The 25195-nt window shown below is 44.8% G+C and overlaps 1 long non-coding RNA gene across 1 annotated transcript; it reads left to right on the plus strand.

Annotated features, from left to right (window-relative positions):
• The first annotated feature begins 2582 nt into the window (after nt 1-2582).
• LOC117508459 lies at nt 2583-23508 on the plus strand. Its single transcript, XR_004560096.1, has 5 exons — nt 2583-2705; nt 9008-9012; nt 15402-15411; nt 20034-20037; nt 23498-23508. It is a non-coding gene; the product is annotated as an uncharacterized LOC117508459 (long non-coding RNA).
• Nucleotides 23509-25195: the final 1687 nt, after the last annotated feature.

Consider the following 25195-nt stretch of genomic DNA (forward strand, 5'->3'; position numbering starts at 1 on the left):
ACGTAATGCAGTTAAGTTACATGTAGCAATACACTTGCGTACATCGAAATGAACTGTATTGAGTCCACACTATAAAACCAAGTATCTTAACAGTTACTTAAAGCAGTTGTGTGGAACCACTTGACATAACATTTTTAAGTAAATCTGAGGTTTTATTTTTTTGAGTGTAGTTGTGGACGAGACTCTCTGATGGTAAAACTGCCACTGAATATGTCTTATACTTTATTTACATCAATTACAAAGAAATACAAACAGTATGGCACTCTATGGTAAATCTGTGTGGAGACAGTTCTCAAAAACTGAGTGACTGTGCAAGAAGGAGAAGAGGAAAGCCACAATTTCCAGAAGGTACATCTGAGATGCAAGCCTAGATTTGATCTGTTGTGGTGAAAGAATATCCTTCTCTGCTCTACTCCACTATGACGCTAAGAGTGGTGATGCAAAATGCAAAATTTGTACTGTGCACAATTTCTCCAGTCACAACCACATAAGCCTATAACTTCTTCTGGGTGTCTTGGTGGCTTTCCTCACTCTTTCACAAAAGACTCCAAACTGTCATTGATGTTAAATGGGGAAATACATAGTATTAAGAACAGGCGTATGTAAACATTTGATCAGGTTCATGTGGGCAGTTTCTGTTGTCATTATGATTTAAAAAGAGTAAACACAGGTGTTTGACATTAAATGGCTTCACCCAACCACTAACCATGAGTGAAAAAAAGGTTTTGTGTTGTCATTCATATTCTCTGAAAGATGGCAAAAAAACAAAACAAAAAAAATCTGTCAGGGTGTGCAAACTTCAGAGCACAACAGTATGTCCTCATGTACAATGGCAGTAAGCGAGTTAGCATCACTAGTACGCATGTGCGGCACGCGATTCCGGTCGGCGGCTATTGGGACAAACAATGCCATGTTCACAGCTTTCAGTTACGGAAGCGTGTTGCATTCACTGGATAAAAAAAAATAAATAAATAAATAAATAAATTTGACCGCTGATCTCGTAATTCCGAGAAAAGATCTCATAAGTACGACATCAGGATCTCATAATTATGACATCAGACTATTTTTATTGATTGTGTGTGTGTGTGTGTGTGTGTGTGTGTGTGTGTGTGTGTGTGTGTGTGTGTGTGTGTGTGTGTGTAAAATCGCTTCCAGTCCCTTGGTAAAGACAAGCGTGAGAATTCCCGAGTCATACAGTCACTTGCCCAGTTCCGGATCATTGCCAGTTCTGGATCACTGCTGTAGTATTTGCGCCGCCATTTCCTTGTAATCAGCGCAAATAAGCTAATACTTGGTACCAATGGAAAGACTGATGTTTTTGTCATGATTTTTGCGCCAATAAAAAATTTAGGCGCACAAACCCTATTAATGGTTAAACAATGTATCTGCCACTTGAGCAAATGTATCTGTTCTGTTTTTCAACTCAGTACAACGTTTTCCCTCATTTCCAAAGAGCATAAGTAGGTATAATTAATTATTAGTTAGGTATAATTATATAAATTAATATGATTAAATTAATAATTAATAATTCATTCATAAATAATTAATACGAGGTCTATGAGAAAACTATCCCACCTTTTTATTTTTTTCAAAAACTATATGGATTTGAATCATGTGCGCTTGCATCAGACAAGCTTGAACCTTCGTGCGCATGTGTGAGTTTTTTCACGCCTGTCGGTTGCGTCATTCGCCTGTGGGCAGGCTTTGAGTGAGCACTGGTCCACCCCCCTCGTCGGATTTTTATTGTCAGTGAAATGGCTGAGAGACTGCACGTGGATATGTATCTTGAGCTTATGTGTTTTGCACAAAAATCACCTGGTCATGACAATAATAGTTTTTTCTTCAAGGTCTCAGAATGTGACAGTTGCCAGCGATCAGGAAAGGCTTTGGCAGCTGCACAACCCTTACATAACATAAAGGTGAATTTTTACAAATGTTTACTTTTTACTACACATTTTTTTCCCAACTAATAAGTAATAACTTTTTGTTTTTTGTAGGTGTCGGCTGTCTGGGAGTTGCTGGGAATTGATCTCATCAATACATTTTTACAGCTACGGATTATTTTTCCAAATGGGTTGAAGCCTTCCCTTTAAAAACAAAATCAGCATCAGAAGTAGCTCAGAAGATCTGCCAAATGATTTATTGACATGGTTGCCCAAAGCGGATTTTGTCTGATCAGGGGCAAGAATTTGTGAACGAGGTATGTGCATTTTTAAAGTACTTTGGTGTTTACTAGATTTAAGGAAGTATACATTGTGTGTGTGTGTTCTTTTTCTTCAGCTCAACCACAACCTCTGTGGCCTTCTGGGTATAGAGAGCAGTGTAACAGCTGCTTACCATCCTCAGACAAATGACAACATAAAACGACAAGTTGTTTCTGTCTCATCTATCAATATTCCAGTCTTTGCCAGATCATTTGTTTACACTGACAGCTTCAAGTCTTCACACACCTGCTACACTCCTGGGGACACATCTGTTTGTTCCTTACCCCTACAGTAAAATGACTACTTTATTTTTGTCTCTTTCTGTCTTTTAGAGCACTAACAAAGTTGGTCAATGAGAGAAAAAACACCTGGGATGTGTATTTGGATGCAGTACTGTTCTCACTCAGATCGAAAGTCCACACCTCCACCAAACACACCCCTTTCATGTTGATGTATGGAAGGGAGGCAGTATTCCCCTCAGAGGTTCCTGTGGATGTGCCGGTAAATTTGGGATGATGGCTTGTGGGTCTGTATCTAAAGGATACCCTATGCACTACTCAAAAAATAAATAAATAAATAAAGGGGACATCACATTTAAATGAAAAGAAAATCTACGCTTGTATGAGCAGATTTGCTGAATAATGTACATTTCATTTCAGCTTTCATTAAGTCTTCCTGAGGAGGACACATACAAAACATTTCTGAGTAAAAAAAGACAAGCAATTGAGCAGGCAAACGAAAGTGCTCATGAGAACATCTCCAAGGCCCAATTAAAACAGAGACTTGCTTATGAGAAAAGAGTTCTAAAGAAGCACAAGGATGTGGTGTACACTGTTGGACAAGAGGTTCTTCTTTTCAACATGAAAAAGCGAGGAAGGAAAGGGGGTAAGCTGCTATTGCTTTTTAGATAACTCACGTTTGATCTTCCGTCCACTTTTAAACTTGCTTCAAGTAATATATACTCAACAAAAATATAAATGCAACACTTTTGGTTTTGCTCCCATTTTGTATGAGATGAACTCAAAGATCTAAAACTTTTTCCACATACACAATATCACCATTTCCCTCAAATATTGTTCACAAACCAGTCTAAATCTAAATCTCCTTTGCTGAGATAATCCATCCCACCTCACAGGTGTGCCATATCAAGATGCTGATTAGACACCATGATTAGTGCACAGGTGTCCACAATAAAAGGCCACTCTGAAAGGTGCAGTTTTGTTTTATTGGGGGGGATACCAGTCAGTATCTGGTGTGACCACCATTTGCCTCATGCAGTGCAACACATCTCCTTCGCATAGAGTTGATCAGGTTGTCAATTGTGGCCTGTGGAATGTTGGTCCACTCCTCTTCAATGGCTGTGCGAAGTTGCTGGATATTGGCAGGAACTGGTACACGCTGTCGTATACGCCGGTCCAGAGCATCCCAAACATGCTCAATGGGTGACATGTCCGGTGAGTATGCCGGCCATGCAAGAACTGGGACATTTTCAGCTTCCAAGAATTGTGTACAGATCCTTGCAACATGGGGCCGTGCATTATCCTGCTGCAACATGAGGTGATGTTCTTGGATGTATGGCACAACAATGGGCCTCATGATCTCGTCACGGTATCTCTGTGCATTCAAAATGCCATCAATAAAATGCACCTGTGTTCTTCATCCATAACAGACGCCTGCCCATACCATAACCCCACCGCCACCATGGGCCACTCGATCCACAACATTGACATCAGAAAACTGCTCACCCACACGACGCCACACACGCTGTCTGCCATCTGCCCTGGACAGTGTGAACCGGGATTCATTCATGAAGAGAACACCTCTCCAACGTGCCAAACGCCAGCGAATGTGAGCATTTGCCCACTCAAGTCGGTTACGACGACGAACTGGAGTCAGGTCGAGACCCTGATGAGGACGACGAGCATGCAGATGAGCTTCCCTGAGACGGTTTCTGACAGTTTGTGCAGAAATTCTTTGGTTATGCAAACCGATTGTTTCAGCAGCTGTCCGAGTGGCTGGTCTCAGACGATCTTGGAGGTGAACATGCTGGATGTGGAGGTTCTGGGCTGGTTTGGTTACACGTGGTCTGTGGTTGTGAGGCTGGTTGGATGTACTGCCAAATTCTCTGAAACGCCTTTGGAGACGGCTTATGGTAGAGAAATGAACATTCAATACACGAGCAACAGCTCTGGTTGACATTCCTGCTGTCAGCATGCCAATTGCACGCTCCCTCAAATCTTGCAACATCTGTGGCATTGTGCTGTGTGAAAAAACTGCACCTTTCAGAGTGGCCTTTTATTGTGGACAGTCTAAGGCACACCTGTGCACTAATCATGGTGTCTAATCAGCATCTTGATATGGCACACCTGTGAGGTGGGATGGATTATCTCAGCAAAGGAGAAGTGCTCACTATCACAGATTTAGACTGGTTTGTGAACAATATTTGAGGGAAATGGTGATATTGTGTATGTGGAAAAAGTTTTAGATCTTTGAGTTCATCTCATACAAAAAGGGAGCAAAGCCAAAAGTGTTGCGTTTATATTTTTGTTGAGTGTGTATATATATAATATGAAGTTTTGTTTGTGTGTATAGCTTTCAGTGGAGTGAGTATATGAGAAATTGTTTAACAGCTGGACATGTTCCAACTTGTCCTTAAGGCTTCCAACAGAGGTGTTTTTCCTGTGGCGGAGCGTCGAAGCGGCTGCGAGCCGACGCTGCAATCCGTCCGCACGTCTTTCATTAAAAAAATCTCCTTTAACAGTGGAATATCCGGATAAAATGCTGAAACCGACTTCTTCTGAAACTTCTCTGTTCCCTCACAACGTCCTGGATCAATAGAGCCTGAAATGTGGAGGTTTTCAGCTTGAAACAGGCTGACGATGGCGCCTGGGAGCGCTGCACGACATCCCGCTCTGTGGGAAGTCCTTAAAGCAACAGTATCACCTCAAAATCTCTCATCAGCCGTTAAAATTTTCACCGAAAACCAGCTTAATTTTTCAAACCGTGTCCACTTCGATGTGTCTCACAGGTTTAGAAAAAACTTTGATCAAACAAAGCGCCAGTCTCTCAGCAACTTCTCAGACAAAGGAATTCCGACGAGGGGCTGGACGACTCCTCCCACAAGGAGTGCTCACAGGCGAATGACGTCACCGACAGGCGTGGAAAAACTCACGCATGCGCACGAGGGTTCAAGCATGTGTGACGTAAAAACATATGAATGAAATCCATATAGTTTTTGAAAAAAATAAAAAGGACCTATACTTTATTGACAGCCCTCGTACATTATGGTACTTAGTCATTACATATCAGCCTTACCTTGCACAACATTTGCAAGAGAATTAAATGACCAGAAGAAAGTTTATTTCAAATTCTTTAACAGACAGTTACAAATGGAACGAGTAGGTGAGTAAAGGGGGACAAGAACAATTTTTTTTTTTTTTTTCTGTTGTTCAGAGTTGACAGTGTTGGACACTGAACGTCAGTAATCTGACTTTAAAATAGCTGGTTGTCAAAGTTTCTAAATTTCATTTCACTTTTTCAAGGGCTTTGAGCTTGATGAAGTTGGAAAAGACCATTTACGTATTTATGTATGTTTGTTTTAAAATCAGTGATCTGTCCCCCCAAAATATTTACAAAGATTGAAAGCTATTTAAGGTACAATCCTTTTTTATCACCACAATTTTGCTTTCAAAATTTGTGTTAAAAAAGTAAACAGCAGGTGTAACAAGCCTGGATTTTTCTGATCATATCTTATTATGCACCACATTTATATAGAAATATTTTAATATTTTAAGGCAAATATTCAGTATTCCCGTAACTATATACAATTTCAAAGTATTTTCTCCCAGCACTGCCCAGGCTTAGTCTATGTTGTAGTGAGAGCCTGGTGGGTTACATATAATTAAAAATCTACATAGACCAGGCTAGCAAATATAAAGGTCATATCTGATGGGAAAGGAGACTTACCTGTTGCTAGAAACCTTAGAGTGACAGACAGTCTTTCGCTAGGTTTTATTGCAGCACGCATAGTCGTGTCTTCTTTCTTAATAAAAGGCTCCACTGATGCTAAGATTTCATCAAAGGACTGGTGATCAATCCGGTGGTATTTGCGAAATGTCTCTGGATCCTCGGCATTTAGTTCCTGGACCAAATTACTGTATGCCCCTTGATTCACTCTCCTCTTTATCCAAGATCTTGTCCAGGTTTTACGACAAGCAGATCTTCGTCTTTGACGCTGTCTCCGAATCAATAATACAGCTAAAAGACCGATCATATCATCTTCATCCGATGACAATGGGGATTCCATGTGTTCCGCCATGTTATCTATGACATGTGACACGGCGGTGGGGTACACAGGTCGTGGTGCAGGTGCAGTTCAGTCAGACTGAAAGCAGAATGCTTACGCTCCCCCGCACAAAGCGAGTCATATGTCACGCGAGGCAGAAATTATTAAACACGCTAGATAGTTTGCTTTTGGGTCAGAAAGGCGGATAACTCTCACGAAATCCACCGCTGACGAGGGTATCCTGCTTAAGCATTTGACCACGCGTGTCATTTGGAAAAGAATCTTCCCCCTGTGTGCGCCAGCCTTTAGAATGGCCTAAGCAGTGGGTCATCCCTTTGAGTCTGGTCTGCTTGAGGTTTCTTCCTCAATATCATCAGAGGGAGTTTAACCTTACTGCTGCCGCCTGTGTTCTTGCTCTAGGGGTTGGTAAGCTTAGACCTTACTTGTGTGAAGCGCCTTGAGGCAGCTTTGTTGTGATTTGGTGCTATATAATTTAAATAAATTGAATTGAATAGTTTTAGTTTATTTTTGATTTGATTCCGTTGAATTTATTGTTGTTATTTTTGTAGCTTATTAGTATATTGTGTTCTGTTATTCATTGTTTATTTTCTGTAAAGCACTTTGGGTATCTTGAGTTGTAAATGTGCTGTATAAATAAATTTGACCTTGTACAAAATGTCTTAATTGTTTTAACAAGATACAATTTTGAAAAGTGTACGCTGTAATTTATCTATCTTTATACTAGACGTGGGATAATACAGATTTTTTTCAGTCATGATTGTCTTGGCCATAGCAATTGTGATTAATGATAATATCACAATGATTAATAAACGTGTACAAGTTTAAAAAGACCTTAAAATGCTGGAATCACTGTTTTTACTGTATAGTTTTTCCTATGAGCCAATATCAACTGAACTTGTAATAAATATAGGAAATTATCTGTCCACAATAAATTCCAAAGGGCATTAAGGTGCAAATAAATGATTGTTGTGACAAACAAATATCACGATAATAAAAAATAGCCACGATTTTTATTGCGATAAACGATATTGTATATTGTCCCATTCCTAGTATATACCAAGTTGAATATTGAATATAACTCCTATCAAGTACTTTAAATGAAGAGACAAAATCAATTCTGTATATTTATGTGTATGTGACAATACACCCTACTCAGTAAATACATAGCACAGCCTACATTAACTATATCAATGATCATTCATTGATAAATTCTTATTTAGCCTTTTTATTCTGGGCACTTTACTACGTCAGGAGTTCTTACATTTGCAAAGTAATTTGCCTGTAAAAACAAACCACCCAGAGTTAAGAGGAGTCAAAGTTTTTTTTAATTTTTTTTATTGTATTCAGTGTATTTATAGCCTAGTAAGTAAAACATTTTCTGTATTTTACATTAGGAGCATAAATGTATGTATATGTATATTTTGCCTGTCAAAATAAGCTAACTCCAGGTTAAAAATACTTATCGTTTTATAGTGAGTAGATTTTATACATGACTACGTTCGGATGAACAATTTATACATTTACTTGCCCATCAAAATAAGCGAACTTCGTCAAGTAATTTTTTTCAGTGCACGCATGTGCAGTTATGTGAGGAACCTCATATTGACGACGCACCTCATCTTGACACAACACCGGTTCAGGGCACAATGTAAACAAACCTAGGATGTAAACAAACCTAGGGAAGTATGAACACCAAGACACATCGGGCCATGGCAGAAGTCCATCACAGGTGCTACACCTTCTCTAGATGACCCTCTCAACTTGGGAGAACATGTCATCTTGCTGGATCAACGCCATCCACATCCTCGTTTGTCATTGTTTACATGCACTGTAAAAAGCTGGTGTCGCAGACCAAACGTCCCCGTCCCCCCCGAAAAATTCATCTGCCAACTAACCATCAGATGATCAAGGTAAAACCTCTTAAATCATTCTAAAGTCAGTTTTAAGCAGAAACAAGGCCGTTTTAAGCAGAAACTTGCCCAAACTCAGTGACGCTTCGAAATGACTGACGTGCAGTGAACGCATCAGCTAGCAGCTTGTGTAGCTGAAGCTCTCTGATCACTTCATTCGTCCATCTTTTTTGAAATAATGCTGAATTTATGTGGAAAGGATTGTTGTACTAAAGCTTCAGATATCTGTCTCTGAGATAGATGATGACTGGAGCAGTTTGAAGCAGAAACGAGGTGTTAATCTGTGAACTGCCGCTAATGACGCATGCACAATGAAGGCAGGGCAAACCGATTTTTTGGGGGGACCATTCGGTCGGTGACACCGTTAACTCTGCTGATGCCGCAGTAGGGCACCGCAAGGAGGAAGTACATATTCAGTGACTGGGAGATGTTCATGTATCCATCCCCTGACTTGTCTGAAGGAAACTTGCAATAAAACTGATTATTTACAGGTATTATACCAAAGCGTTCCATTACTTATGCAACCCATCATTTTGTATTTTATATTTTTAATTAATATATGTCAAGTTGTAGAGATTTGCTTTCAGTCTGAGTTTAAGGCAGATAATTTTGGATTTTTGTGTTTTTTGTATTTGAAATGGCATAAACAAATTAAAATGTGTGAAATACCAAGTGTTCCAATACTTTAGAAGGGCAGTGAACATCCATCTGTGATTTTATTTTTATTTAGGAAAAAAGTAAGGTTTTTCAGCTTTTAATACAACCCACTGCTGTATAACTTCAGATGTTGGATAACTCAAATGCCAGATCCATCACCCACAAAATGGACAAATTGGAGCTACAGATGCCTACAAACAGCTTTGTGTGGAACTGCAGCGTTATTTTCATCACGGAGACGTGGCTTCACCCGCTGATCCCCGACGCTGCAGTCGAGCTAGCAGGCTGCACGCTACACCGGCAAGACAAAACCAGTGATTCGGTTAAGTGCAGAGGTGGAGGGCTCTGTGTTTATGTGAACCGCGAGTGGTGCTGTAGCAGCAGGGTCATTGACTCTCACTGTTATCCTGATTTAGAGGTGCTGGCAGTCTCATGCAGACCTTTTTATCTCCCAAGGGAGTTCACAGTAGTGGTTGTGTTTGCTGTTTACATCCCACCCGATGCTAACATTAGCACGGCCTTAGCCTCTTGCTTGCCTGTGTAAATAAACAGCAGCTGGCCCACCCAGATGGCATTTGTATAGTTGCTGGTGACTTCAACCAAGCATGTTTAAAGACTGTGCTCCCTAAGTTCGTCCAGTATGTGAAGTATGCAACCAGAGGGGAAAATACTTTGGACCATGTTTACTCAAACATAAAACATGCGTACAAAGTCACTCCACTTCCCCATCTCGCTGGATCGGACCATCTCTGCCTGTCCCTCACCCCCGCTACAGGACTGCTTCTCTTGGACTGTATGGGATTTATTTTCCAACCACAACCTGCAGGAGTACACTGACACCGTACTCTCTTACATTAAGAACTGTGTTTTGTTGTCACCGTCAACAAAAGGGTCAGGGTTTTTCCAAACCAGAAGCCCTGGATGAACAGTGCAGTCCAGTCCCTATTAAAAAGCCGCAACACGGCCTTTAAATCAGGGGACAGGGCCCTGTACAGCGCGGCCAGGTCTGATCTGAATAGAGGCATCAGAGAGGCCAAGGCTGCCTACAAGAAAAATATAGAGGACCACTTCGCTGTGAATGACCCCAGAAGGATGTGGCAGGGAATAAATCATACAACCAACTACAGAAGCAGCAGTCCAGGAAATGCTAGGTCTGACGCCTCACTGGCAGAGTAGCTGAACCGCTTCTTTGCCCGCTTCGAAGCAGACAGACCAGCAGCAACTCCACACCCACCACCCTCCAGCACTAGCACACTAACACTTCAGGAACATGAAGTGTTGTGTGCTGAAGGTGGTGAACCCCAGGAAGGCGGCCGGCCCCGATGGTGTACCTGGAAAGGTACTCAAAGCGTGCACTGACCAACTGGCTGGAGTTTTCACCTGCATCTTTAACCTGTCTCTGTCACAGGCCTTCATTCCACTCTGCCTCAAATCTTCCACCATCATTCCAGTCCCAAAGAAGTCAGCAGTGGAGAGCATAAATGACTACAGGCCTGTTTCACTTACGCCTGTGGTCATGGAGTGCTTTGAAAGACTGGTCTCTCAGCACATCAGGGTCTGTCTGCCTCCCATTCTGGACCCCCACCAGTTTCCTACAGGGCAAACTGTTCCACAGAGGACGGTATCACCACAGCTCTCCACACCGCGCTGAGCCACCTGGAGCACCTGGGGAGCTATGTGAGGATGCTCTTCCTGGACTTCAGCTCAGCCTTCAACCATATCATCCAGGAGATCTTGGTCCAGAAACTGACACATCTGGGCATCTCCACCCCCATCTGCCAGTGGATCAAGGACTTCCTCACAAACCGCCCACAGTCCGTGAAGCTTGGACCCCACCTTTCCTCCACCATCACACTCAGCACCAGTTCCACTCAAGGCTGTGTACTGAGCCCCCTCCTGTTCACCCTTTACATGTACGACTGCTCTCCGACCCATCCTACAAACACCGTCATAAAGTTTGTGGATGATACCACCATGATTGGGCTCATCTCAGGGGGGGATGAGTCTGATTACAGAGATGAGGTCAATTGACTGACAGCATGGTATTCAACTAACAGCCTGCCGCTGAAACCACAAAAACAAAATAAATAATTGTGGACTTCAGGAAGGGCAGGGCTGACCCAGCCCCGCTCTACATCCAAGGGGACTGTGTGGAAAGGGTCAGCTCCATCAGGTTCCTGGGAGTGCAGCTCTCTGACAGCCTCTCCTGGACTGCCAACACCACACTGGTGGTGAAGAAAGCCCAGCAGCGACTCCACTTCCTGAGGGTGTTCAGGAGAAAATCTGGAGGAGAAGCTGCTGGTGTTGTTCTACAGAGCCACCATCAAGAGCATCCTGACGTACTACATCACTGTGTGGTATGGGGGGTGCTCAGCAGCAGACAGGAGAGCGCCGCAGAGGGTGATCAAAACGGCCCAGGGGATCACTGGCTGCTCTCTGCCCAGCCTGGAAGACGTTGCTAGCTCTTGCTACCTCAGCAAAGCTGCCAGCATCAGCAAAGACGCATCCCACCCCAACAACCACCTGTTTGACCTACTACCCTCCGGCCGACGGTATAGGTCAATCAAAACTAGGACAAACAGACTCAGGGACAGCTTTCTCCCCAGAGTGATCACTGCACTGAACAATAACAAATCACTCTTATCTGCACTTTCAAGTTTCATGTGCAATATCTGTAAACGATGTGCAATATTCCTGCAATATGATTCCACAGTTGTATATAATTCTTGTTTTACATTTTACTTGGTCCACATTTTATTTTATTTTAGCTTATGTTTATTTAGTTGTACATATACTCTGAATAATTTATTGTTAAATTTTATTATCTTTTATTTGGCTAAAAATTACTCGCACCATGGAAAGCACCTTTTTGGAATTGCTCTCAAATCTTGTTGCAATGCAAATTACAATGACAATAAAGGCGATTCTGATTCTGAACTTAGGGTGTTTGAATTATATTTGACATTCTAGTAGAGAAAAATAAATTTTTCATGCTTCACTACTTGCTGAACAAAAACTGATGAACACTTTACTGTTCTTGACACAAAATCTGCTAATTTCACTGGTTTACAGAATTTGACTGCATTTTGTATTTGCCTTCACTTTGTTTGTTTGTCCCGAATTGTTAGCGATTGTGCTCAACAATCTTTCAGTTTGTAAACAATTGTTTTATTAATATGCACTGAAACTGCTTATTAAATGTAGGATTTTGTGTGATAATTTGAGTGCTGCTGTAATAGGTTGAAAATGCTACAGGCAGAGTTTTTATTATGAAGCAAACCCCCCCTCTTATTTTTTTTGGAGATAATACTGTAAAGAACTACTCTAGCAAGTATCGGAGACCAGGTATTGAGGTTGAATGATGTTACAGCTCTGCTCCCACGCAGAGAGTTTAAGTTGCATGGTGGACAAATCACTGATGTTGGTTCAGATATGTCTTACAGTAACCTTTGCCAACAAATGGATGAAGGGTTACAAGAATGTTTTACTGAGTCAGAAGTAATTCGTACTGTGATTAGGATCGTAAAACCTGGTGCATTCAGGGAAATGTTAACTCATAAAGGTGGCTTAACTGTGAATGAACTTAAGCGGTTTCTTCGCGCACACATCAGGGACAAAAACAGTACAGAACTCTTTCAAGAGTTAAGTAATGCTAAACAGCAAGACAAAGAGAGCCCACAGCAGTTTTTGTACAGGATAATGGGTTTGAAACAGCGTGTTCTCTTTGAGTCACAACAGCCTGATGCTGAGTTTAGCTATGACAAAAAGCTTGTTCAGGGTACCTTGCTCCACACGCTTTACCAAGGGTTAAATGAGAAAAGCACTCATGTTCGACATGATCTCAAACCCCTTCTTACAGAGTTACAGGTTACTGATGATTTTCTCTTAGACCAAATCACCAAGTCTACTAGTGAGGAGGCAGAGAGACTGAAACGTCTTGGTACCGTAGCTAAAACTCGACCAGTGACTGTAAGTACAGCTCAGCTTGACAGTAGTGACCCAGCTAAGCAGGTTAAAGTTGACACTGAGCTACAGGTTAATCGTACTGCTATTAAAGAACTGCCTGCACAGGTGTCCTCACTGACCAAACATCTGGCCCAGATGGTGAAACCTTTTGACAACATGACACCTGTGAACCTCTGCAAACCAGTGGCTCATCCTCCGGTACCAACAGCTGAGACCCGGGGCAGGTGCAGTGACTGTGTACAGCAGAGCAAGGTGAACTGCCCTCACTGTTTTGCTTGTGGTCAAGCCGGACATCGTGCCATTGGTTGTCTGCAAAAGAAGATGTCGGGAAACGGGGTGAGGTCACTGGAAAGGGGCAGCCAGTGACCGCAATAGCCAATGGGCCCCCAGCACCAGCTAGCCACTCAAAAACAGCCAACCCTAAAAGGGTAAATACACCATGTCAACCGCAACCAAAGAAACGTCTAGCGCAACTGATAGGGAACCGATGTATGGTTTCATGTGCTGTTGATGTAGTCTCTTTCCAGATGTTACTTGACTCAGGGGCTCAAGTGACTATGGTGGGAAGAGCCTGGTTAGAAGAAACACTTCCTCATGTCCAAATTAATCCGCTTGAATCCCTACTGTCTGACCGACCGTTGGAGATTACTGCAGCTAATGGCACAGATGTTCCCTTTGATGGGTGGGCAGATGTTGAACTCCAGCTCTGTAGCAAGAGTCATGGACATGTCACCATACAAGTACCCTTACTAATCAGTCAAAACTTTCTTAACTGTCCTCTCCTAGGCAGTAATGTCATAGCTGAGATAATTGAATCACACAAAGAACATAGAAGTGAGACTGACATTTCTGCTTTACTCAAGGAAGCTTTAAGTATCAATGACAGTGCAGTGGACACTCCCGTTTCTGGTGTTCAGATTTTGACCCCTGATGAGATGACTCCTGAGTGTAGCCTCGGAACTGAGAAGAGAGGTGTAACTATTCCAGCAGGGCAGATTTATGAGGTTAAATGTAGAGTCAGAGAATGGCCAAGGTGTGGTGCAATGCTTTTTCAACCCAATGTAGTGAGTAACTGTCCTGAGGGACTAGAGCCATTTCCTGCTTTAGTGGATGTTCCCAGTGGGTCAACGAAAACTGTTAAAATCCCTGTTCAGAACCCTACAAAACATGATATCTACCTCCCCAAGAGAATAGTTCTAGGTACATTGGTGGAAGTTACTGAGGTGAAACCAGTTAACTGTTTGCCCGGTGATTCAGAGCCCATTTACCATCCCACTGTAAACTCAGCTCAACAAAGTACAGACAGGCAGGGTAAAAGAAATGATAAACCTGACATCAAAAACATGGCAAAACAAAAATGGTACCCACCTGTCGATGTGTCACATTTGGAAGAGGATGAACAAACGATTGTCAGAGACATGTATGAGGAATCAGATGTGTTTGCTCAGGATGATTCTGATATTGGCTGCATTCCAAATTTGCAACTGAAAATTCACTTAAAGGATGAAACTCCAGTCCAAACATCTTACAATTCAGTCCCCAAGCCTTTGTACAAAGAGGTAAAGGAATATGTCCAAAACCTGCTCCATCAGGGCTGGATCACAAAGTCCACCTCACCCTACTCATCTCCAGTGGTCTGTGTCAGAAAAAAAGACCAGAGCTTACGTCTGTGTGTTGACTTCCGGGTTGTGAACAACAAAACTGTCCCCGACCGCCACCCTCTCCCACGCTTCCAAGATCTGCTGGATAACCTCGGGGGGTACTCGTGGTTCTCAATACTCAATCAAGGTAGTGCTTACCATCAGGGCTTTGTTGATGAGAGCTCCAGACATGTGACTACCTTTACCACTCCTTGGGGGCTATACGAGTGGGTGCACCTCCCATTCGGCCTTACCAACACCCCGGCGGCATTTCAACGTTGTATGGAGGGAGTCCTTGATGGCATAAGGGATGAGTGTTGCTCTCCCTACTTGGATGACGTGCTCTGTTTTTCAAAGACCTTTCACGACCACGTTGATGACTTGAGGTGGGTAACTCTGCCGTCTGAGAGAGCATGGTGTGAAATTACGCCCCCAAAAATGTGAACTCTTCAAAAGGCAGATCAGGTATGTAGGGCATCTAGTGACCAGTGAAGGTGTTCAGATAGACCCTAAAGACCTTGAGGCAGTTCATCATTTAAAGGACAGAGAGCCAAAGAATGTAGGAGAGGTCAGAGCCCTCCTAGGGTTTCTAGGCTATTATAGAACATTCATACAGGACTTTTCTAGGATAGCCAGGCCACTGTTTAAGCTCATAGAAAGTCCAGGTGAGTCTTGCCAGACATCTACCCGAGCTCGAGCTAACAAGACCAAGCCTAAGGGCACAAAAGGTGGCCAGCTCTCGTCTAAAGTCCCTGTCCAATGGACACCAGAACACAGTGCAGTGGTATCGCGCCTTGTTGACATGCTAACCAGTCCACCCATCTTAGCCTACCCAGACTTCAATTTGCCCTTTGTTCTGCACACTGATGCCTCAAATGAAGGTCTGGGGGCTGTGCTCTATCAGCAACAGGGGAACCAACTCCGTGTCATCGCTTATGGTTCAAGGACACTCTCGCCTGCTGAAAAGAACTACCATCTCCATTCTAGCAAGCTTGAGTTCCTTGCCCTAAAGTGGGCAATCTGTGATAAATTTAGAGATTACCTCTATTATGCACCCACCTTCACTGTATACACGGATAACAATCCCCTTGTTTATGTATTGAGCACAGCCAAGTTGAATGCAGTTGGACATCGGTGGGTGGGTGAGTTAGCCGATTTCCATTTCACCATCAGATATTGACCAGGCAAGTCAAACACAGATGCTGACACCCTGTCACGATATCCAGTGCAACTTCATGACCACCTGCATGAGTACACTGAAATAATGCCCCCAGATGTAGTCTTAGCCATCTGGCAGGGGGACAACGCTCAAAGAGACAGTGATGTGCCATGGATAGCTGCATTGCAACTGCATGTTGGTGCAGATGAAATACCTCATGAAGGCACTCCGGTTATCACTCCAGAAAGTGTTCGAGCAGCTCAAAATGGAGATGCTCCTATCTGTGAGGTGATAAACCTAAAAAAAGTGGATGGTGTCTAAATGATAAAGATAAGAGATGAATGGGACGGGAGACACGCAGACTAGTACATGAATGGAACAGACGCACACTTGACAAAGGAATACTTTACAGGCAGACAGGGCAAAGGAAACAGTTGGTTCTCCCCAGTAAACTGAAGTTGACTGTTCTGAAAAACCTGGTGGTGACATGGTGACATGGGGCATGTTGGCGCAGATAAGGTTATTCATTTGGCTCGAGAAAGATTTTATTGGCCTTTTATGCAGCATGAAATTGAAGACTATGTCATTCGACAATGCCCGTATGTTAAACAGAAACGACCAAGCATCCCACAGAGAGCACCAATGGGTTCTATAACAACCAGTGCCCCTTTTGAGCTTATCTCTGTTGACTATCTCCACCTTGAACCAAGTAAAGGTGGCTATGAATATATCTTAGTCTTGGTAGATCACTTTACTCGTTTTGCACAAGCCTACCCGACTAAGAACAAGTCAGGCAGAACAGCAGCTGAAAAGATTTTCTGTGACTTTATCCCACGCTTCGGGTACCCTGAAAAGCTACATCATGATCAGGGGCGGGAATTTGAGAACAGCCTTTTCCAGAGACTCCAGCAGCTGGCTGGAATTGCCCACTCTCGAACTACCCCCCATCACCCACAGGGGAACCCTGTTGAGCGTCTGAACAGGACCCTTCTACAGATGCTGCGAACTCTACCAGAGGAGAAAAAGGCTGAGTGGAAAGACCACTTGCCCCACATAGTCCATGCATACAACTGCACAAGACATGAGGGAACAGGCTATTCACCATTCTTTCTCCTGTATGGAAGAGCCCCACGCTTGCCTGTTGATTTGCTCTTTGATCTCAAACTTGAACAAGAGTCACAGTCCAGACAAGAGTATGCACAGAAATGGGCTTCTCATGTGCAGGAGGCATACAAGATTGCCTCAGAAAATAGTGAAAAGTCCTCAGCTAAAGGAAAAAAGCCCTATGATTGGCATGTTAAAGGCATTGTGCTGCAGCCAGGAGATCGGGTACTGGTCAGAAATCTGTCAGAGAGGGGTGGGCCAGGGAAACTTCGAGCTTATTGGGAAAAGGGAATTCATCGTGTTGTTGAAAGGATTAGAGATGGACCTGTGTACAAAGTTCAGTCAGAAACAGGAGACTAGAACCTCCGTGTCCTGCATCGTAACCTTCTGTTACTTGTTAATGACTGATAAAAGACAGAAAGACAGTGGAACAGGAGTCTGAAAACTCTGATGAAGAGGAAGACTACCCCTATTGTCTCAGGACCATACCTGTGTATCATAGGGAGAGAGTCAGACCTCCCGTACCTCAGTCAAAACCACATAGTGAACTCAGTGCGGTAGCTCCAGAGTTTCAGCCAACGAGACCGGTAACTGAGACAGTGCAAATGCAGCAGCCACCTGAACCTGAGCCAGTTGCAGTGCCAGATCCAGTGCAGGTGCAGATGCCGTCTATCACACCATCAGCTGAGGAGCTACAGCAAGAACCAGGAAGGGATGACACTATGGAGGATGTAGGTACAGAGGAGCAGGTTGAAAAGAGTGTACCTGTTACGGAGTCATTGGGAGAGGAAGTGCTGCCTGTGAGAAGGTCAACCCGAGCAACAAAACCTCGAGAAATACTCACATATGACTACCCTGGACAACCCTCCTACCAGCCCTGGAGCAAACCTGATGTTTGCATGTGTCCCTTACCCCATGCCATATTACCCAGCTATTCCCGAACCCTGTTATTACCAACTGGTATGGGTATGTTAGACCTGTGATACTATAGACCTTGACTTAAAAGACGTTCACTTGTACAACTGCGAAAGACATTACTTTGAAGTTCCAATTTCCTTGACTCTTGACTTTCTGGAGTTAATTTGGTTCTAGATGTCCGGAAACATCTCTTAAAGCAGGGGAGAGTGTAATAGGTTGAAAATGCTACAGACAGAGTTTTTATTATGAAGCAAACCCCCCTCTTATTTTTTTTGGAGATAATACTGTAAAGAACTACTCTAGCAGAGTGACTTGAACGCATCACAAATTCGTGGCTTCTACTCCACCAAATCAGTAGATGGCGCTTGTTTGCTCCTGTGGATCAGACAGAGCTATTTCTTCTCAAGCCTTACCTGGCGCGAATCAGAAATGAATGGCGCTGGCTTGACAAGGACATTAATTTGCTGTCTCTCCTCATTGATCCACAGGTACTGTAAAAACACCCTCTAAACCAGTGATTCTCAACCGGGGTGCCGCGGCACCCTAGGGTGCCGTGATCGATCGTCAGGGGTGCCGTGGGCAATTATCAAATATCACCCTTATCGGGTGTATGTGCTGTAAGTGTGGCAGATGGTGTAATGCTCTTTTATTCCAGTAGATGGCAGCAAAGCACGCAGTAGCGCTGAGCCGTGTGCCGACAAGGAGGCGTGATCGCCATTTTAATTCCGGGCAAGTTAGTGATTTGTGTGCATAGAAGTTCACTTAGTCTCGTCAAGAAACAGGTGGAATATGCCGGAAAGCTGCGCATGTTGGCAAAGTCACAAACGGAGGAACAAGGGAGACAATATTTCCTTCCATGAGTAAGTGGGCTTGGTTCTTCTTGTCACTTTGTCCGTGATATTTGGATGATAAACAGCTGTATGTCTCCTGCCGTACCTGTGTCGTCTGATGACACGGATCATTAATTTCACTCTAGTTGATATTTTCCACTGCTAGACCAATGTCTAGTTAAAATTCTTGTCGTTAGTGACTAAAAATTGTTCGACAAGACTGGGGAGTTTTTTTTGTTTTTTTTGCACCTTAAAATAATGAGATTAATGACCCGCGCTGTGCTGCCACACACACAGAGATGTGCACACACACACCGCTGACTTCATGAATGAAACTCGGTCAATAAAGGATAATTGTGTAAAAATATAATATGTATATAAATGTATTGTAATGGTCTTAGGAGCCGCGCTGCGTGAACAGCAGCAGCTCAGCTGAGCAGCGTAGCTTATCAGCACAGATCGGTGTAACTTTCAACACTAATATTGTGTATGTGTGTGTGTCAGAGTAAGTTTAATACTTCCTGACATAATTTAATGTAATTTAATTTTACTGGCTCGATATCCAGGACAAAATGGCATTTTAACACGTATTTTGCAAGCATTTTTCTGAGTGTGTTCAGTCGCGAATCTCCATTGAAAACGCATTAACATCCGGGTACTTCGTCAATATTTTGCCCGGTTAGGAGACGTCATGTCGCTGTTCATGAAGGGACATTTTCGTTTAGTGTGCAGCATTGGAACTGCGCTCTCTAGTTCTTATATACAGCTCCATGACTATAGCATACTATGTTACGTCATATCTGTACCGCACGTGTTACTAACGCACCGTGTAGAGACACGAGTTAGTGGTGCGTGACACATGACACATGACAGTGGTGTGCCGCAGGATTTTGTAAATATAAAAGGGTGCCGCGGCTCAAAAAAGGTTGAAAATCACTGCTCTAAACTCATTAGTTTATATTCACACAAACGTGAATGACTGAGAAACCACTTTCCTGTGTGTTAGGATGACTCTGACAGATATATAGCGTTTAGTTGTGTAGTTAATGAATTGTATCTGCCGAGAGCTATTATTAGCCGACATGCTAGTTTGCATGTCTCATGCAGTAGAACAAGGTTATAAATGAAATCCTTTGATCTCATATTGATGATTTGAGGCAGGTAGATGTATGTACAGGTTAGTAAAAATAAGTTATTGTTTCCAGTGTGCAGAGGTGAGTTCACCGTGGACTTTCTCTTGGAGAGTACTGTTTATATTGTTAAGCTGCTGTCACGATGTTGCACATATTGTCAGTGGAAAATACTGTGAATGTTTAAGCTGAATTAGAAGCATTAGCAGAAGAGTTGTGATGCAGTTATGTCCAAAAAGTTTCTTTTTATTACAAATTTATTTTGGTTATCACTAACCTGTTTCAGTAATTCAATTTAATTTATTTTTCTAATTCTCCATCTTTTATTTACGCAGCTTTTTCAGTTTATATTTTGTTTGCACAGGATTATGAACATTGATGCATCTTTCTCATGCATATAATACAATTTATTGACCCACATTGAAAATGAGATCCTGTTTTTCTGTTATGTGAGTTATGTTGAGAGTTTGGATAAAAGGAAATATTTTTGTTAAGAATCAGAAATAAATGGCGCTGGCTTGACAAGGACATTAATTTGCTGTCTCTCCTCATTGATCCACAGTGATCCATTGTGTGCGTAGAGCCAGGGCACCACAGATCCACAGTGCTCCTTAGCCTGTGTATCACATGTTGCCGGCCCAGATACCCCTAGGTCTGACGCCAGTTACACTGCCTTATATTGTTTAATGCAATAGGGCCATCTACTTAAAATGTTATGTCAAGTGGTCAACTGCTTTAAATAATTGCAAAAGAACTTGGTTGCTTAATATGGACCTAATCTGAGTAATCTGAGTAAATAATTCATATGTAATAGTATTCAAGATACAACCCCAATTCCAGTGAAGTTGGGACAATGTGTAAAATGTAAATAAAAACAGAATACAATGATTTGCAAATCCTCTTCAACCTATATTCAATTGAATACACCACAAAGACAAGCTATTTAATGTTCAAACTGATAGACTTTTTTTTGTTTTTGTGCAAATATTCGCTCATTTTTAAATGGATGCCTGCTACACATTTCAAAAAAGCTGGGACAGTGGTATGTTTACCACTGTGTTACAACACTCAATAAGCGTTTGGGAACTGAGGACACTAATTGTTGAATCTTTGTAGGTGGAATTCTTTCCCATTCTTGCTTGATGTACGACTTCAGTTGTTCAACAGTCCGGGGTCTCCGTTGTCATAATTTGTGCTTCATAATGCGCCACACATTTTCAATGGGCGACAGGTCTGGACTGTAGGCAGGCCAGTCTAGTACCCGCACTCTTTTACTATGAAGCCACACTGGTGTAACACGTGCAGAATGTGGCTTGGCATTGTCTTGCTGAAATAAACAGGGACGTCCCTGAAAAAGACGTTGCTTGGATGGCAGCATGTGTTGCTCCAAAACCTGGATGTACCTTTCAGCATTGATGGTGCCATCACAGATGTGAAAGTTGCCCATGCCATGGGCACTAACACACCCCCATTGTTGTGTGGGCCGCCAGAAGAGGAGGTACTGCTGGCCCACCACCAGAGGGCGCCCTGCCTGAGGTGCGGGCTTCAGGCACGAGAGGGCGCTGCCGCCACGGACACAGCCGGGGGTGACAGCTGTCACTCATTATCTCCTGACAGCTGTCACCCATCTACTCTACATCATCTCACTCCATAAAGACCAGACGTCATCTCCACCTCGTTGCCGAGATATCGTACTTCTATGGAGGTAACATTCTCTGCCTATATTGATTGATTCCAAGTGCTATTGTGTTGCAGCTGTCAACCAGAGGACCGGCGTGGGTCGCGACTGTTTCATCCTACGTCAGATAAGTGGTTACACAGATGCTGCACGAGTGTGTGTTAGAGGTGGAGGTGGCATTCCCACCGTTGTTGTTACGGGGTGTACACACACCCACACTTGACTGTCTTTGCTCTTCGCCAGCAGTACCAGATCCGACAGTCGGGGACGGTGATCACCTGGGAATTCGGGACTTGGCGGCTCCAGTATTCACCAGGCTCGGTGGCGGCGGAAATTGTGTGGTTCCGGCTCTTCTCAGGACAGACGTCTTCTATCCTCGAGCCTGCCCACACGTCACCTTTGTGGATTGACTGATATCAGATACTGAGATTGTTTGTATATTCGTTGTGCACCTTCACAACATTAAATTGTTACTTTTTGGCTCATCTATTGACCGTTCATTTGCGCCCCCTGTTGTGGGTCCGTGTCACTACACTTTCACAACAGGATATCTCGGCCAGCGTCATGGATCCCGAAGGGCGTCACCCATCTGTTGGACAGCCAATGGAAGAGCAGGGTGCACAGGCGTCTGCAGGAGGCGTGCTCGGTGAGTTGCAGCAAATCCTCACCGCCTTTACCACTCGGCTGGATTTGATGTCCGAGCACGTCATCCTTAATCGCAGGATGGAGGCTCTCACCGCACAGGTGGAAGCGCGCGATCAGAGCGCTGCTGCGGCTCCTCCTCCTGCCGACCCGGTGCCGGGTATTAACATTCCACTGGTCGTTCAACAGACCCCCCCACCATCCCCTGAAGCATACATAAGTCCCCCAGAGCCGTACGGGGGTTGTGTGGAGACGTGCGCGGACTTTCTGATGCAGTGTTCGCTCGTCTTTGCACAACGACCCGTGATGTACGCGTCTGACGCCAGCAAGGTGGCTTATGTTATTAACTTGCTTCGGGGTAAGGCACGGGCCTGGGCTACGGCGCTCTGGGAACAGAACTCACGGTTGTTATCAGCATACGCTGGGTTCGTGGGGGAGTTCAGAACAGTGTTTGATCACCCTAACAGAGGAGAGACCGCTTCAACAATGCTGCTGTCAATGCGACAGGGGCGCCGGTGCGCAGCCGAATATGCAGTCGACTTCCGCATCGCGGCTGCGAGGTCCGGCTGGAATAACGTTGCGCTCCGCGCCGCCTTCATAAACGGACTGTCATCGGTCCTGAAGGAGCATCTGGTAGCTAAGGAGGAACCGCGGGATTTAGATGGGCTTATCGATCTCGTTATACGGTTAGACAATTGGTTGGAGGAACGCCGTCGGGAGCGAGGCGAAGGACGTGGCCGGATACGGGGCGTCCCTCTTCGAAAAGGGGCCGCCCTCCCCACGCTCCACAACCGCATCGCTCCGTGGGGCAACAGCTCCCCCTGCTGACGTTGTTAGGGAGACGCACAGGGCCAAAATGAGGAGGCTGGTCTGCGGGGAGTGTTTTCTCTGCAGCTCAAAGGAGCACATACAGAAAAACTGCCCCAAACGGCCACAACAACAACAACCGCCCTTAGAGACTGGGCTAAGGGGGGGGGTCAAAACATTCACGTGGGACACACACAGATTGCCACACGACTCCCAGTTACAATCATGAGCGGGGATTTAACCCTTCAAGCCCCAGCACTGGTGGACACGGGGTCAGAAGGGAATCTGCTAGACAGCAGATGGGCAAGGGAGGTAGGGCTCCCTCTGGTGGTGCTTCCTTCGCCATTGCAGGTGCGGGCACTAGATGGCACCGTCCTCCCTTTAATCACACACAAGACACAACCAGTAACTCTGGTGGTGTCTGGAAACCATCGGGAGGAGATTGAGTTTTTTGTAACTCCTTCTACCTCCCGCGTGATTTTGGGCTTCCCATGGATGTTGAAGCACAATCCCCGGATTGATTGGCCGTCTGGGGTGGTGGTTCAGTGGAGCGAAACCTGCCATCGGGTGTGTTTAGGATCCTCGGTTCCTCCCGGTTTACATGCTAAGGAGGAGGTCAAAGTCCCTCCCAATCTGACGGCAGTGCCGGTTGAGTACCACGATCTTGCTGACGTCTTCAGCAAGGATCTGGCACTCACCCTTCCCCCGCACCGTCCGTACGATTGTGCCATGATTTGGTTCCAGGCGCTGAGTTCCCGTCCAGCAGGCTGTACAACCTCTCACGACCTGAGCGCGAATCAATGGAGACCTACATCCGGGACTCATTAGCTGCCGGGCTGATCCGGAACTCCACCTCCCCGATGGGGGCAGGTTTCTTTTTTGTGGGCAAGAAAGATGGCGGACTCCGTCCATGCATTGATTACAGGGGGCTGAATGAGATTACGGTTCGCAACCGATACCCGTTGCCATTATTGGATTCCATGTTCACCCCCCTGCATGGAGCCAAAATCTTTACTAAGCTGGATCTTAGAAATGCGTATCACCTGGTTTGGATCCAGAAGGGAGACGAATGGAAGACGGCATTTAACACCCCGTTAGGTCACTTTGAGTACCTGGTCATGCCGTTCGGCCTCACCAATGCCCCCGCGACGTTCCAAGCCTTGGTTAACGATGTCTTGCGGGACTTCCTGCACTGATTCGTCTTCGTATATCTGGACGATATTCTCATCTTTTCTCCGGATCCTGAGACCCATGTCCAGCATGTACGTCAGGTCCTGCAGCGGTGTTAGAGAACCGACTGTTGTGAAGGGTGAGAAGTGCGAGTTTCACCGCACGTCTTTGTCCTTCCTGGGGTTTATCATCTCCTCTAACTCCGTCGCCCCTGATCCGGCCAAGGTTGGGGCGGTGAGAGATCGGCCCCAACCAACAAGCCGTAGGAAGCTGCAACAGTTCCTCGGCTTCGCTAATTTCTATAGGAGGTTCATTAAGGGCTACAGTCAGGTAGTTAGCCCCTGGACAGCCCTGACCTCTCCAAAAGTCCCCTTCACCTGGTCGGATCGGTGCGAAGCCGCGTTCAAGGAGTTGAAACGATGGTTCTGTACTGCGCCAGTTTTGGTGCAGCCCGACCCTAGCCGCCAGTTCGTGGTTGAAGTGGACACCTCTGACTCAGGGATAGGAGCCGTGCTATCCCAGAGCGGAGAGACTGATAAGGTTCTTCACCCGTGTGCTACTTTTCTCGCAGGTTGACCCCGGCTGAACAGAACTATGACATCGGCAATTGAGAACTCCTTGCGGTGAAAGAGGCTCTTGAGGAGTGGAGACACCTGTTGGAGGGAGCGTCTGTGCCGTCACGGTTTTTCACTGACCATCGGAACCTGGAGTATATCAGGACCGCCAAGCGGCTGAACCCCAGGCAAGCCCGCTGGTCACTGTTCTTTCGGGCGTTTTGACTTCCGGATCACCTATCGCCCCGGGACCAAGAAACCAGAGGTCGGATGCCTTGTCCCGGGTACACGAAGAGGAGGTCAAACTGCACTGTCGGATCCACCGGAGCCTATCCTGCCTGAGTCCGCTATCGTGGCCACCCTCACCTGGGACGTGGAGAAGATCGTCCGGGAGGCCCTGGCACGGAGCCCGGACCCCGGAACTGGTCCGAAGAACCATTTGTACATCCCACCAGAGGCCAGAGCTGCAGTCTTGGACTTCTGTCACGGTTCCAAGCTCTCCTGTCAACCAGGGTGCGAA

This window comes from Thalassophryne amazonica, chromosome 4, assembly GCF_902500255.1.
Source record: "Thalassophryne amazonica chromosome 4, fThaAma1.1, whole genome shotgun sequence".
Lineage (NCBI taxonomy): Eukaryota > Metazoa > Chordata > Actinopteri > Batrachoidiformes > Batrachoididae > Thalassophryne > Thalassophryne amazonica.